This window comes from Bactrocera latifrons, unplaced genomic scaffold (assembly GCF_001853355.1).
Source record: "Bactrocera latifrons isolate USDA-ARS-PBARC rearing strain unplaced genomic scaffold, ASM185335v1 scaffold_156, whole genome shotgun sequence".
Classification (NCBI taxonomy): Eukaryota; Metazoa; Arthropoda; class Insecta; order Diptera; family Tephritidae; genus Bactrocera; species Bactrocera latifrons.
Window position 1 is genome coordinate 40,204 of NW_017535030.1, and position 13,542 is coordinate 53,745.

Here is a 13,542-nt window from a genome sequence, read left to right on the forward strand (position 1 = left end):
TTAGTAAAATATACAAATATATAAAAAAATAAAACTGTGTATATACATAGAAATAGACAGAAATTACTTTTTATCATGATTTTGTGTTTTATAGTTAGAACCCTCCGGCACTACTACTTCCATGAACGCAGCTGTATTTGCATAGGAACGAAATCAAAGTGAATAACGAAATTAGATTAAATGGTCAAGGAAACGACCATACAAGCAATTTATTTAACTGAATTCTTTGGAAAATTTGCTTTGGAGATTGCTTTCTGAATCGCACGGAATATAAATTAAGATGCACGCACACAAGAAGGACACACTCTTCAGATTCTGAGAAATAATTATTCACTTTTACATGAAAATAAATATAACAACTAAAATATTGACTRAAAATTGCAATAAGACCTGATCAAATTTGAGGCAATTTAATCTTGTATATGAGAAAAAAAGGATTTCATATTTATTTGCATAACATAAAGAAGAATTGAAGTAATACCGTAAACTACGCTTGTAGCCACATGCCCAGATTCGATACGGTGCACTCGCCCAACACTTCCTTGCTTCCACTATCTTCGCACACACTCGCACAACCGAATCTTTCTTGTTAGTGTTGTTTTTTGTCGAGGCTTTTGAAGCTCTGACCACACATTCTGGTATTGTCATGCGGTTGCACATATCTGTGTTAGAAACGCACACGCTCGATCTCGTCCTCTACAAATATTGGCTTTGCTGACTTGAGATTCCGGTTGCTGGGTGGTCATCAAAGCATTTCAGTTTGTTTTTACTTTAAATTTTTCGTTTAACTTAAATGGAGATATTATTATGCACAAATATGTTGAGGTTTCATCCTCCTCAACATTGACCTCTTTTCTAAATTTGATTAATTTAGCAACAACTTTTTTGTACAAATTTATTCATTTATTAAACCTTTTTATTGACTTTTTTGCTGTGTCATTTTCATCTCTTCATAAAAAAAAAGAAATTAAGTTAGTTTATCTTCAAAATAGTAAATTTCATGCCATGGCTATACTCGTAAGTAAAAATGATGGTAAATTCTGTGTTCTCCTTGGGGTAATTTTTATACACTCTCGACATATTACATGATGGTCCTTCTTTCAGCCCCACTTGCCACTAGCGTCTTAGAAATAAATAGATAAAAGTTAAATTTCCCTAAAAGAATATAGGCTTGGGTGTAGACCGTTTAAAAAACCAGGTTATATCTATCTTATGTTCTACCTAAGGACTTATTAAATGTCTAATCTACTTCTATGCCGAAACAAAATATATCCCGAACCATATATTTTTTTAGATTCCCTTATAATACGGATATTAAATTATTATATTGACATTAGCCTTTTTTAATCTTGTACTTCAAAAAACTAAGAGCGCACCGCAATAAATTAATGTCGGCGTAGAAACGAGAAGAAACATTTTGTAAGAAAGCAGAAGCACGAATCTGACTAATAACACTTCAATTACTCAATAAATCTGAAGGACAAATTTGCGACGGATGTGCTAAGAAGTTTGTGGGGTGCTTGGTGTGTTCTGATCACAAAGTTTGAGTTCAAAAATTTTTCACCACGTCCCGCTATTTTTATTTGTATTTTTAGTAAATTGACTACAACACAAAAAGTCTCTTTCGTGTTAGGAATTTTCTGCTATCGTTTTCTGTTTAAGCAATCCAAAATTAGCAAGAAACGACCCTAACATTACAGTCGCATAATCGCTGTAAACGAGTGTAATCGGCCATGTTAGAATGTATTTATGTAGTATTTAAACTAGGGACCATTATATGGTTAATAATAATCAATATAATAATTACATATATCTCGGTCATGGTACAAGATACACAACTCAAAGTAGTATTGGTGCCACTGATACATTCATAAACTAGGTTATACTGGCCGGCTTCCACGACATACATATGTAGACCTACTGGTCCTTGGTGAACACTGATGGATATTCAGCTTAATTTGAGTTGAAGTATTTGTCACACAAGACGTCAGTGGTCTTTGCAAACTTTGGGAGTTACTTGATATTTAATAATAATATTTCAATCGTCCTGCAGTCATTTTAAGACTATGTTCTTGTATATGATCTTGGTGATGTCTTTAAAATATTAATATTTTCTGTACTGGTTCAGAGAGATATCACTTTTGACTTATCAGCTATTTCGCTGTCTTGCTCTTGCGGCATCCTTCCTCTTCAAGTGGTACTTGAGACTTTCTCAAATAAAATGTGAGCGTACGTGGTTTATGTACATGAATGTTTGGGTTTCCACCGATCTGCAATAAAATACTCAAAATATTTTTTTTAAATATGTTTTATTTGCAGTCTATTTTAAAAATAATAAGCAAATGAGCTAACAAAATCATAATCTGACTTATATCGTTGTATCCAGTGATCTCAATAATAATATCCAATATTCATGTCAAATATTCTTATTCCTAGTGCTTATATTAACAAACTTAATACAAATATTTAATACGTAGTAATATATAATACGTTATTAAATATTTAGTACTTAATTTAGTATGGCTCTACATATTGACATTAAAGAGATGAAAACCAGTACTTGAGGTATATAAATGAAAATAGACGCATTAATTCGACTATTTTCACAGAAGCCGACAATTATCAGAGAAATATGCTCTTTCTTTCTTTGAGATATTTTACATATTGATTGATATTCATATACCGTACAAAGCCGGTAGGGGCTGTGATGTCTTGTCGGACCCGATTGACCCTTTTTTGATAAATTTAACATGTGGGTAATTTTACGTATACTAAGTCGACGGTCTGAGAACAAAACATTGCGCATACGAATCGAAGTAGCAGGTCTCCCAGCACGGCCTTCATCAGCTCCCTCTTCCCGGCCCTGCGAAAAGGCTTAGTGCCACCGAAACCCACCACTTCTTGCTAAAGTAACATTTGGGTAAGCCTGTTTGATCATATCAAACGTCTCTGCAACTTTACTGAGCGTCATACAGAATTTAATAGCTTACCTCTGCTCTGACGAATACAGCATTTTCAGGTTGCACCACTCAAAGAAAACCCCGTTGCACGAAAATGTTTGCTCTGACTTCGTTAGCTAAAAACGCCCTCTACCGAAATCAGTCCTATTACTTTCCGGACAAACCCTGCATAAAGGGCTAAGCGACCTATTGATGTACATTGTACCCCTTTTTTACACAAGACCACATTATTCGGAAATTGAAGATCCAATATTAAATTCTTCTTTACTGGCGCAGACTCCGCTTACGAAATTATAACCGAGTTAAAAACAGCGTTTGTTCTTTTCGCAATATGGCGCCAATTGGATATTCCAAGCGAAGCCAGGTCTTCTCCACTTAGTCCTTCCAAAGGGGTGGAGGTCTTCCTCTTCTTGTATTTTCCCTGGCGGGGGGAATCCCTTCCATCGAATGCGGTATTCGCCGTGACCAACGCGTAAAGAACCATAAATCTTTTTTAGAACTTTTCTCTCGAAATCTCGCGATGTCGACTCACTAATCCAAGCCTCTGTACCATATAGCAGGACGGGAATTATGAGTGACTTATAGAGTTTGATCTTTGTTCGTCGAGAGAGGACTTTGCTTCTCAATTGCCGATCAGCCCGAAGTAGCACCTGTTGACAAGAGTTATCCTGCGTTGACAGGTTCCCAAATATACGAGACTATCTACAACTTCAAAGTTATGATTGTCAACTGTGACGTGAGAGCCTAGTCGAGAGTGCGAGCACTGTTTGCTTGATGTTAGGAACTATTTTCTCCAGAAGCAGGTTAAAGAAGTCGCACGATAGGGAATCGCCTTGTCTGAAACCTCGTTTTCTATCGAACGGCTCGGAGAGGTCCTTCCCGATTCTGACGGAGCTTTTGGTGTTGCTCACCGTCAGTTTACACAGCCATATTAGTTTTGCGGAGACACCAAATTCAGACATCGCGGCATAAAGGCAGCTCCTTTTCGTGCTGTCGAAAGCAGCTTTGAAACCGACGAAGAGGTGGTGTGTGTCGATTCTCCTTTCAMGGGTGTTTTCCGAAATTTGGCGCATAGTGAATATCTGGTCGGTTGTTGATTTTCCAGGTCTGAAGCCACACGGATAAGGTCCAATCAGTTTGTTGACGGTGGACCTTAACCTTTCACACAAAGCGCTCGATAGAACCTTTTATACAATGTTGAGGAGGCTTATCTCACGGTTGGCCTTCTCCTGGCGTTGTGTCTCCATTGCCATTCAGTAGGCCAGAGAAGTGTTCCCTCCATAATTTAAGTATGCTCTGGCCATCTCTGGCCGGTCACTAGATCCCCTCAGGGGGTTCTACAAGAGTATGCTCTGGTCTTGAAACCTTCTGTAAGTCGCCGCATTTCATCGTAGAATTTTCGAGCATTACCCCTGTCGGCCAGCTTATCACGCTCTTCGTACTCACGCATTTCGGTCCCTTTCTTTTCCTGTCTGCAAATGCGTCTCACCACACTCTTCAACTCTCGGTATCTATTCCATCCCGCACGTGTTGTGGTCGATCGTAACTGTGCGAGGTAAGCACTCCTCGAAACCAATGGTTGCAGATGGACGTAAGGAATTTGAAATGTCATCCCACAATTAGCTTATACCGAGTTATTGACTAGTGCTTTCAGAAAGCATGAGTGCACGTCGAGTAGAAAGCCGTTCGGCTATCTCTTGTGATTGCAGCTTCTCGACTTCGAACCTTCCATGTGTTTTTTGACGTGCGCTTTTTGCTGCATAGAGGTGTGTGCGAATTTTTGGCTGCAACAAGTTAGTGGTCCGAGTCGATGTTAGGACCTGGGAGCGCACGCACACTGGACACGTGTCTTCAGAYAACCATATTTCGGGCCCCGGCGAAGTCGATCAGCCTCAACCCCTTYGGGATGTTTCTTCATGGAGGCTGAATTTACCGTAGTGCCAAAAATACCTTATTTGCTCACCCTGGCGTTAAAATCGCCGAGTACGATTTTGATATCGTGGCGGGGCAGCGCTCATAGGTGCACTYCAAGCGATCATAGAAGGCATCTTTGAACACATCATCCCTCTCTTCCGTCGAGACGTAGGCGCAAATCAGGGATATGTTGGAGACCTTCGCTTTGATGAAGATTGTGGCTAGACGTTCATTCACCGGGGTGAATGATAGTACTCGGCGACGGAGTCTCTCTCCCACCACGAATCCCACTCCAAACTTGCGCTCCTTTATATGGCCAACATAGTAAATGCCACTGGACTCTCAACCAGCTGGGTAGCGGCACCTTCCCAATTAAGGGACCGAACATTCCAGGTGCATGCCCCTTAAATGTAATCCTTAATTCGTTGCTTCCAAGTGAATGGTGATCAGAMAACTTTCCTCGATTGCGTGAACTTTTACATATGACTCCATCCTCCAATTTKATATATGTATTTTAAATGATTKGCATGTTGCACTGAGATGATTTAGCAATTCCCCTCTGTCTGTAAATATGCGAACGTCAACATCGGTGTAGAAAAGGATTCTGGACCAGTATCTGGACCCGCTTGAAGAATTACACATCTTTTTCAKCATCCAGTTAATATTGTGCAATAAATTTCTTTCAGGTGACGACAGTTACAGTGATGTCAGATTATTCGAAAAAAGRAATTCCTTGTCAATAAAGAGAACAWTAAGCGAACCACTCGCCAAGAATAAAGTTCTTACGAATTGTTGTAGCCAGTCCCCAACACAATGCCGAAGACGCGGAAAATTCCTAATAATCCGGATTGACTTTTATGGCACTGCCGTTGTTAACGACTTATTGACGTCCATAATTCGTGTTCTGCGAATTCCCTTTTCACTTTCATTATTTACATTTCATTTATTTTTAGCATTTTACATATGTATATATAAGTAACTAAGTACAGAGTAAGTATCTGGGTTGTGTTTACCCCAACGAGCTTAAAGGCTTAAAATTCATGCGTTGGCACCTTTTTTTTATTTGTCCTCAGGCATATATGTAGTTGTTATTGTAGGTTGCATTCTCCGATCACTCACACAATTCAATTTCATGCCGCACGCATTCAAATTACTCAGCCTTTTACCAGCTTTTGTTCACTTCATAGTAAAAATTCAATTTTTCTGCCTACTGAGCACTCGAAAGAGAAAAAGGTGCGTGTCCAGCGATATAGTGTAGTTTTTAATACAGCCCCTGTCCCTGTTATGCCTAAGGCTTGTGAATGGATTGGGCCAATCTTTATGCGGATTTTAGCCAACGGCAAATAAAGGCCCGATTCGTATTGTTTTAACGGTTTAAAACAAAGTGGCAATCGGGTGGTGACTATGTGAATGCCAATACCTCCACAATTGGACCCGATTACTGTGCGATATTTATGCAAAASGTAAAATCAAATAAAGATTAATTACTGTAGGGATGCATCTGTATACAAATCTGCCACATACARGCTCACAGAATATTAATGTAACTTTTAAGGAACGGCTGAGTTTGCATTCGCGTTTTAATATTGATTGCCTTGAGAGCCCAAGCACTGGAATATTGAAGCAGTGCTTTGCTGTTGCAGTGAATGARTGGGTGTAAATTTTGTTCCAAAACAGCTGATTTACTACCGAGTAACGAGTAACGAATTAAGATTTTTTGGATCTTTATTTTCAGATGAAACAAGAAAAAACATTAACTTCGGCTGCAYAGGTGCGTTTCTTTTAGTAACTTTGTGTTCAGTTTATATGGAAGCTATATGCTATACTTAACCGATCTGAACAATTCCTTCGGAGATTTCATTGTTGCCTTAGAAAATAACCTGTCCAACTTTTGTGAAGATACATTGYCAAATGTGAAAGTTTTCCATACAAGAACTTGATTCCGATCCGCAGTTCTGACAGACATCCGAATTTCAACTCTATTCGTCACCCTGATCACTTTGGTATATATAACCCTATATCTGACTCTTTTAGTTTTAGGACTTACAAACAACCGTTATGTGAACAAAACYATAATACTCTCYTTAGCAACTTTGTTGCCAGAGTGTAAAAAGCATTTTCAACAACTACTCTTGCTGAAGAATGTGTTTTGTTAAGGCTGATTTGATTAAACGTTAACCAACCATAATCTTTGAACATCGGAATGAGGTAATTTCTGCAAGGGTACGCCGAGTCCCCGRGAATAAACGTAGAAKTTGGAAACAAATTTCCATAATACTTTCCGCTTTTCTATAAAATGATGACTTTTTTAGCACTCTACAGTCATGATATGATCCGGGTTCACCGCAATAAATATCAATATATTGTTTATCAGCACCGATAATGGCCTGTAGAACAATTCTGTAATTACGTTTGCTATCAAAATATATTATGTTATGGGTGGGTACAATAAATACCTGATATTTTCTTTCTTTGTAAAAAATTGCGAGTTGTTTCTTCCAACGTATCTCCAGTTGGTCACTCAACGAACTCATTGCCAATTGAAATAACCCACCCGRCAACCCGATGAATAATCGCACATGCTGTGAACTTCGTGACACCAAACAATATGGCTAGTTGTCTCTAGGTAATTGTATTACTTAAATACCACACGTACATGTACGATATAGTACATCATTGTTTCAGCAGGTATTTTGCCTTTTCCGGACTTTGTAGCAAAACGGGTTCGTTAACTTCTTTTATATGTTCCTGCCAAAAATACTCACAAAGAAAAGTCTCATAACAAAAGCCAATCATACCTCTTAAGTAAACTAAAGTGGTGCGACTTAAACGAATGTGAGATTGAAATCCTCATCTTCAAAATTATGAATGGAATCCATAAAATTAGAGCATTTTGGATGTTCAAAATTTCTTTATCCCCTTCACCATTTGAATTTGTGTACACAGTACCCAGCAAATAGAAAACACATAATGTTTACCGCACAAAATTTTCTATTTCGTGCATTTCTCTATTTTTAATTTTTTTACATTTTTATCTGACAAAATCATTTTTCTCGCTAAAATTAATCTCATTTATAAATTTTATATAGTTCATTACTCCGGTATCCGGTGCACTCTTAAATTTTGGAATATAGTGATGGAGAATTTCCTATGAGGTAAGTATGTTATTGTCATTAAYATTACACTTTCTAATAACTTATATATTTATTCGTGCAGTTGTTCATAAAAAGCACTATGTATGACAGACATCAGGACGCACGGATGTAAGAYAGTGGAGTAAAAAAACCGAAAAACTCTGGAATAAAGAGAAAGGATCACTTGAAGTCTTGGCAAACCCTTCCAAACTTAGTAAGTTTTTCCATGCCACGCCTTCAGGTGATCAGGAACAGATAAATTGCTATTAAACATAAATTCACAGCARAACAACGGCAGCGGAAATGAAGACGATACAGCAAGTACAGTGTTTCGGAACGTGAAGAGAAAAATTAGGATAATAACAAGGCTAATGGGCTTTGGGCACATACACTTACTAAAGCAATGTAAGATTTTTGGATGAAGCAAGGGTCGACTAAATTCCAGCAATGCGAAGAATAGGTTCTCGAAACATGTTCCGTTCTTCTATGATGAAGACGCTGGAACAGGATATTAAAAGAAACGATTTACAGTCTACGTTTTCAAATTAAGAACTTATTCTGCGATAATTGAAAGGGATTTCCAAAAAATTATAAAAAATMAACTCCGTTCTTTTTTGGCGGAAGATCGTCTCATTGACTTAGTTATTTTAAGTTCAGCAGTAGATTACTGCTTGATAATAAATAAACAATATACAATATACATTTTCTGGATATCCTTGCAGTATTTGCAGCAGAGAAAAGACGTGAAGGGTATTTCCTGTAGTACTATTTCAATATATGTATGTATATAATGTTATACACTGTAAATAATGTTGAGATTTCCGATTATATAATAAACAAATATGTTGAAATAAATTAATTAGTAATTTTTCGTTACATATATGTATGAGTGTGAGAACTGACTACAGATTAGCTCGAGAAAAAACAAAAACAAATAAAATAACCCCACTTTCTTCTATTAACGCCATTTCGAATGTCAGCACTCTAAGCTCAATGAAGAAAATGGAAAAAAACTTAACTCAAGTGCCCTTATAATTGACAAAACTCATTTACAGATCGAGTCAAGAAACCAGACAGTGGACAAGAGGATCTCTCTGCTTCCGTATATAGTATATCTTTCAATATATTAGTTAAGCAACTCTTATCGATTATATTGGGACCGGTTTGAACCTTGCTCTAGTCCTCATATCCTATTTTCGGTTCTTCTGTTAGTTATTTTAAAGGTCTTTGTAAAACATTAAATAAATCGATCCAGTTTTCCTTAAACCATGAAATACCTCCTATAATGATTTTCTCTATTAGTAGAATTTGTTTTGATTTGTCCCTACTTTACGGTGAAATTATAATAACATTCAATGTAAATTACATTTTATCTTCGCCGTTTTCTCTTCTATATAACCAAATTTTCACATATGAAAAAATAAATTAGTCGGGCAGTAGCATAATGCTTTTGGTTATTTACATTCTGTCGGCGTTTCACATTCAAATGCTGGAAATAARCGCTTCCAAAATGTTAAAAATGAATTTTGTGCTATGTTGTTAGGACACTGGAAATGCTTTCACAGCGCTGAAAGCTGCTAACTGCTGCTGTTGTATGTAATTTCTTTAACAGCATTATTTTCTAACACTGTTTTAACAGTATTGGCGTAAAAAATCGTGCATGGCTAAAATTTTTTTTAACATTATGCTTATTTATTCTCATTTAAATGTTGATTTACACGAGGAGTATTATAAACACACCGGTGTGTAACTTAAGATAAGAAATGTGTCTGCTAAGTTCCTTTTTTTTTTTAATATATTGTCTTTCCTAGCAGTTTCGTTGTTTTACATGTATGTCTAAATCTTGTTTTCAAGTATTTTTGTTCATGAGTGTGTTTTAAGGCGGATATCTGAAGGATAAATCCCTCCCTCTATGATTAATTTACTTACTTACTACTGAGAACATGTATTGAGGATGGCCATTAAAAAAGTTCGAATTCGATGATTGGCAACTGCTTGACCAGTTTCGACCGCTTTTACGGTACAAACATTTATATAGGGTGTAAACTCGAATCAAAACAGGGTTTTGCGGAGTGCGTAGTGAGCAGCTGAAGAAAATTTGTCGCAATGTCCAAATTCAAATTAACCTATATGTATATTCGAATACTTACATATGTACATACATATATGTACATAAATTGTGGAATTTCTCTAAAAAATCTTAAAATACCTCTAACTCCACTGGTGCGGCTTTGGGGCTTTGACACTCAAAGACAAATGTTTTCTTGACAATTTTCTGCAAAATAAACTTGAACTGTTTGATTTTCTTTTGTTTTTCCATCGTTCGCATAAGAAAACATTGTAGTTCAAACAGTGGCACTAATGTAATGCATTTTTCTKCAACTTCGTCGCCATTACATTGCACATACCAATATACTTTTTGCATGTTGTAACACACATTTATGTACACACATGCAAACACACATACATATATACATATGTATTGGCGATGCAACTGAAATATTGGAGCATTTATTTGTGCTCGACATTGGCTTTTATTTCAATGAAAAATGGTGTAAAAGGAAAGAAATTASCCCCGATGCAGTCACTAAATGCCAGCAACATTAAATGGATTGAAAACAGCATAATTAAAGTCGAAATTGTCAAACAGAATGAAWCTGCAGCAAATAAACCGAATATATGTATGTATATATATCGATATACATAAATCTTTAGTCGTAATTTTCTGTTTTGGTTGTGATAAGCACATATAAAAATATGTATTTACATACAGATGTCGGACCTGTCGCACTCCTCAGATGTCGCCAAGAAAGTTTTTCTAGTCATGATTCTTCTGTTGGAAAAAAAGTGAATTCAAAGTCACGAAACCATATTTCTTTGTTTATTTAGAGTAGGGTATATTCTTTAATTTTCARTAATAAAGTTTTTATCTTCAAAGCAAATTCCCCCACAACTTTAAATTAATTATATTATAATACAGAGTTTCTCGCTATACAAAAAGTATCTTTTTTAATAAAAACTTTCYTTTAAAAGTTATACGCAATTAAAGTTAAGCATAAATAAAATTTGTAACCATTTTATGATATATAGTTTTCAGAAGCCCCAGTGGTAAGTAAAAAGYTTTATAAAGAACGATGCCAAAACGTTTTAATAATCCTACTTTCTCTCCATATTAATTCTTTGAATATTAAATGGCTGGATAATGCCATGCAAACCTCTACGCTTCAGCTTGTTGAGACCAGTTTTCTAAGGTTTTTATAGTTGCTTATAAAGTTAGTTACAATTGTCTCAATTKAGGTTAGGTTATGCTACTTCTGTTTCCACCGTAATTTTTTTGAAAGATACAGCAGTGGTTTAGCCGTCTGAAACAAAAGTTGATTGMGAGGTCCCAGTCCCCCCTCAGYCTTCCCCTTGAACTCCGATTTATCCGTAAAAAAGGCTCACTGCGTCTCTTCTCCAGCAACTTCACGCCAGCCACATATCCCTCGGGGGAATGTGCGCGAAGAAGACGCTGGGAGTAGGGTCCGCGGGGCAGTGGTCCAAGTTATCAGGAATGAAGTCGTATAGTGAGAGAATATGTAYGGGTGCCAATTTAATTTTCTCAGTTTTAATATAAGTGATTTTTCAATTACGCTTACGAAGTTTACGAAGAATTGGATATATGTATGTGACCTTGTCTGCGAAAAGGGAGCTAACGTGCGAAAACTAGTTTTCTGCGAAACAGCTGTTAAAAATCTCATCTTCCATCCGAATCARTTAAAAATTGATCGCATGCTAAGCGATCTTAGTACTTAGTCAAAGCGTCAATTATTTTCATCCCCTTTCGTGTGATATTTACAACGAATTTTAAAGTAGAGTCCTCTCCAAGGAAACACCACCAACCGCTGATGGAACACATAGGAATTGGCGAATCACTTTATTCATGATAGCTTATTAATACTTGTTCTTGCGAATTTGCGGCCGGCATGAAATATAGGATTGTGYCCTATGTACATATATATAACTATATAGTATATACTGACTCGTATAGTAAGCAAATGTATGCTTGTATGTGCGATAAATACGCTGATTTGGTTCGACCAACAAAACTTTCTGAGCTTATCGTATTTTCGCATACCTAATATGTAGGTAYGTATGCACATGCGGGTATACTTGTATGTGTGGCTGTAGTCCTTCATGTTTTATTGCTCGATGCCTCACAGTTAAGTAGCTTCAAATGCGTCGACGCCCCGACAAAACGGGCAATAAATAAAAGATGTAAGTAAATTGTTGGATGCACCACAACTTGTTCCACTTGTGCATCCACATATAAATACATACAAACTGCCACAAGCACTCACCGTATAAAAAACAGGCGTAAGGTCGATTGCATTTCAGTTTTACTTAAGTTCACACGCCTTTTACATTGCTGAATAAAAAATGTGTACGGGGCCTTATGCATATAATGTAATATATATATACATGTACTGTGCAGCTATTTGCCTCGAGATGGGCTCGCGAATTGATTGAGAGGAGTTCCTTTCGCCTTAATGAAAGGCAGTCTTTAGTAATTTGTAACAAGCTAGAAAAAATACATCGAATAATAACACTGGTTTTGAAGTTGTCCCCATGTATTACATAATTGTGTGTCTGTTGTGACTGTTCTTGAAGCCTCTAAATTGGAATATTTTATGGTCCAATACAGTTCACAGAAGATGGGAATATAGGAAAATATAAATAATAATTTTCCAAATCCTTCTGTCTAGATAAATTATGAAATACAAATCACAAATTCAAAACTTCTTATTTCCAGAGAAACTTTCCTTTCGCCACTTTGGAAATATCCATTCTGTATGACAATCGTATTCATGCATGAAGTTTATTCACTTAAGTAAATTCAAAAAATAGAGTATAATATAATATTAAGCGATCTTAACTTGTCTATATAATTAAGTTACTCAGCTTACACTTATTATTTTGTAACGGAGTAGAAGCTTCGACCAATTTGAGGTGGAGATGTTTAGTTTTCTTATTGAACTTCTAGTGATATGGTATATGATATATTTTAGATAAAATAATGTTTCTCTAAATATGAATTAGTTGTTTAGCGCAGACTTAAGGGGAGAACCTGCTTTAGAGGCTTCAAAAACTTTTTTGGCAGGGAAAGAATTAACTTATTAAATCGAAACTTCTAGGGTTTATACTTATATATGTAAACATCATATTAAATCTTTGATATTCTGCCTTTAGGAAGCAATTTCCCGCTGCATCATTCATCGGACGGCGGGCAGAATGCAGGTCGTGATTTCTATTGAAAACTAAATTCAAAGAGATTTTTTTAAATATTGAAAAAACGTGGTTTTTGGTCCATAAGTGGTCGACGCCACGCCCCTTTTAAATTAAAAAAAAAAAGCATGGGTACAGCTTCCTTTTGCCATTTCTTCCGTAAAATTTAGTATTTCTGACGTTTTTTGTTAGTCGGTTAACGCACTTTTAGTGATTTTCAACATAACCTTTGTATGGGAGGTGGGCGTGGTTATTATCCGATTTCTTCC

At 36.5% G+C, this 13,542-nt stretch overlaps 1 pseudogene; it reads right to left on the reverse strand.

The window, feature by feature from the left end:
- Nucleotides 1–6,917: 6,917 nt before the first annotated feature.
- Nucleotides 6,918–7,593, reverse strand: LOC108966115 (annotated as a pseudogene).
- Between the last annotated feature and the right edge of the window lie 5,949 nt (nt 7,594–13,542).